Raw genomic sequence first — 3,942 nt, 5'->3', positions numbered from 1 at the left:
CCGCACTCACCCATATCCCCGCCCGCACTCACCCATATCCCCGCTCCGCACTCACCCATATCCCCCCTCACTCACCTATATCTCTGCCCCGCACTCACTCATATCCCCTCCGCACTCAACCATATCCCTGCTCCGCACTCACCCATATCCCCACCCTGCACTCACCCAAGGAACTAATGAAAAGTGGAACTTTTTCAAGGAACAAATACTGGATGTCCTTGATAGGTATGTTCCTGTCAAGCAGGGAGGAAATGGCCGAGTGAGGGAACCATGGTTCACAAAAGAGGTGGAATGTCTTGTGAAAAGGAAGAGGGAAGCTTATGTAGGGATGAGGAAACAAGGTTCAGATGGCTCGATTGAGGGTTACAAGTTAGCAAGGAATGAGCTGAAAAAGGGGCTTAGGAGAGCTAGGAGGGGACATGAGAAGTCCTTGGCGGGTCGGATCAAGGAAAACCCCAAGGCTTTTTACTCTTATGTGAGGAATAAAAGAATGACCAGGGTGAGGTTAGGGCCGGTCAAGGACAGTAGTGGGAACTTGTGTATGGAGTCAGTAGGGATAGGCGAGGTGATGAATGAATACTTTTCTTCAGTGTTCACCAAGGAGAGGGGCCATGTTTTTGAGGAAGAGAAGGTGTTACAGGCTAATAGGCTGGAGGAAATAGATGTTCGGAGGGAGGATGTCTTGGCAGTTTTGAATAAACTGAAGGTCGATAAGTCCCCTGGGCCTGATGAAATGTATCCTAGGATTCTGTGGGAGGCAAGGGATGAGATTGCAGAGCCTTTGGCTTTGATCTTTGGGTCCTCGCTGTCCACGGGGATGGTGCCAGAGGACTGGAGAATGGCGAATGTTGTTCCTCTGTTTAAGAAAGGGAATAGAAATGACCCTGGTAATTATAGACCGGTTAGTCTTACTTCGGTGGTTGGTAAATTGATGGAAAGGGTCCTTAGGGATGGGATTTACGACCATTTAGAAAGATGCAGATTAATCCGAGATAGTCAGCACGGATTCGTGAAGGGCAAGTCGTGCCTCACAAATTTGATAGAATTTTTTGAGGAGGTAACTAAGTGTGTTGATGAAGGTAGGGCAGTTGATGTCATATACATGGATTTTAGTAAGGCGTTTGATAAGGTCCCCCATGGTCGGCTTATGATGAAAGTGAGGAGGTGTGGGATAGAGGGAAAGTTGGCCGATTGGATAGGTAACTGGCTGTCTGACTGAAGACAGAGGGTGGTGGTCGATGGAAAATTTTCGGATTGGAGGCAGGTTGCTAGCGGTGTGCCGCAGGGATCAGTGCTTGGTCCTCTGCTCTTTGTGATTTTTATTAATGACTTAGAGGAGGGGGCTGAAGGGTGGATCAGTAAATTTGCTGATGACACCAAGATTGGTGGAGTAGTGGATGAGGTGGAAGGCTGTTGTAGGCTGCAAAGAGACATAGATAGGATGCAAAGTTGGGCTGAAAAATGGCAAATGGAGTTTAACCCTGATAAATGTGAGGTGATTCATTTTGGTAGGACAAATTTAAATGTGGATTACAGGGTCAAAGGTAGGGTTCTGAAGACTGTGGAGGAACAGAGAGATCTTGGGGTCCATATCCACAGATCTCTAAAGGTTGCCAGTCAAGTGGATAGAGCTGTGAAGAAGGCCTATAGTGTGTTAGCTTTTATTAACAGGGGGTTGGAGTTTAAGAGCCGTGGGGTTATGCTGCAACTGTACAGGACCTTGGTGAGACCACATTTGGAATACTGTGTGCAGTTCTGGTCACCTCACTATAAGAAGGATGTGGAAGCGCTGGAAAGAGTGCAGAGGAGATTTACCAGGATGCTGCCTGGTTTGGAGGGTAGGTCATATGAGGAAAGGTTGAGGGAGCTAGGGCTGTTCTCTCTGGAGCGGAGGAGGCTGAGGGGAGACTTAATAGAGGTGTATAAAATGATGAAGGGGATAGATAGAGTGAACGTTCAAAGGCTATTTCCTCGGGTGGATGGAGCTATTACAAGGGGGCATAACTATAGGGTTCGTGGTGGGAGATACAGGACGGATATCAGAGGTAGGTTCTTTACGCAGAGAGTGGTTGGGGTGTGGAATGGACTGCCTGCAGTGATAGTGGAGTCAGACACTTTAGAAACATTTAAGCGGTTATTGGATAGGCACATGGAGCACACCAGGATGATAGGGAGTGGGATAGCTTGATCTTGGTTTCAGATAAAGCTCGGCACAACATCGTGGGCCGAAGGGCCTGTTCTGTGCTGTACTGTTCTATGTTCTATATCCCCCCGCATTCACCCATATCCCTCCGTACTCATTCATATCCCTGCCCCGCACTCATCCATATCCCCGCCCGCACTCACCCATATCCCCCCGCACTTACCCATATCCCCGCTCCGCACTCACCCATATCCCCCTCATTCACCCATATCCCTCCCGCATTCACCTATATCCCTGCCCAGCACTCACCCATATCCCCCCTGCACTCACCCAAATCCTCGCCCAACACTCACCCATATCCCCCCTGCACTCACCCAAATCCTCGCCCAACACTCACCCATATCCCCCCGCACTGACCCATATCCCCCTGCACTCATTCATATCCCCACCCCGCACTCACCCATATCCCCGCCCGCACTCACCCATATCCCCGCTCCGCACTCACCCATATCCCCCCTGACTCACCTATATCCCTGCCCCGCACTCACTCATATCCCCTCCGCACTCAACCATATCCCTGCTCCGCACTCACCCATATCCCCACCCGGCACTTACCCATATCCCCCCCACCCCCCCCCCCCCCCATATCCTCCCTCCACTCATTCATATCCCCGCCCCGCACTCACCCATATCCCCGCTCCGCACTCACCCATATCACCCCTCACTCACCTATGTCCCTCCCCTCATTTACCCATATCCCTGCCCCACACTCACTCATATCCCCCTCACTCACCTATATCCCCTCCACACTCACCCATATCCTCGCGCCGCACTCACCCATATCCTCACCCCGCACTCACCATATCCTCGTCCCGCACTCACTCATATCCCCCCCACACTCACTCATATCCTCGCCCCGCATTGACCCATATAAGAACATAAGAAGTAGGAGCAGGAGTAGGCCATCTAGCCCCTCAAGCCTGCTCCGCCATTCAATAAGATCATGGCTGATCTGAAGTGGATCAATTCCACTTACCCACCTGATCCCTATAACCCCTAATTCCCTTACCGATCAGGAATCCATCTATCCGTGATTTAAACATATTCAGCGAGGTAGCCTCCACCACTTCCGTGGGGCAGAGAATTCCAGAGATTCACCACCCTCTGAGAGAAGAAGTTCCTCCTCAACTCTGTCCTAAACTGACCCCCCTTTATTTTGAGGCTGTGCCCTCTAGTTCTGGCTTCCTTTCTAAGTGGAAAGAATCTCTCCAGCCCCTTCATTATCTTATAGGTCTCTATAAGATCCCCCCTCAGCCTTCTAAATTCCAACGAATACAAACCCAATCTGCTCAGTCTCTCCTCATAATCAGCACCCCTCATCTCCGGTATCAACCTGGTAAACCTTCTCTGCACTCCCTCCAAGGCCAATATATCCTTCTGCAAATAAGGGGACCAATACTGCACAGTATTCCAGCTGCGGTCTCACCAATGCCCTGTACAGATGCAGCAAGACATCTCTGCTTTTATATTCTATCCCCCTTGCGATATAGGCCAACATCCCATTTGCCTTCTTGATCACCTGTTGCACCTGCACTCACCCTATCCCCCCGCACTCACCCATATCCCCCCTCACTCACTCATATCCCCGCCCCGCACTCACCAACATTCTCACGTAGCCAATAATACACCCATGTCCCAACAATTAATGTAACCACCACCCTGCCCTCCTTTCCCCACCCTGGGCTGCTTCCCGTCCCCCCACCCTCACCTGTTCCTGGTCGCTGCTCTGCTGCACTCAC

This window comes from Mustelus asterias, unplaced genomic scaffold, assembly GCF_964213995.1.
Source record: "Mustelus asterias unplaced genomic scaffold, sMusAst1.hap1.1 HAP1_SCAFFOLD_2782, whole genome shotgun sequence".
NCBI lineage: Eukaryota > Metazoa > Chordata > Chondrichthyes > Carcharhiniformes > Triakidae > Mustelus > Mustelus asterias.
This window is presented reverse-complemented; position numbering follows the sequence as displayed.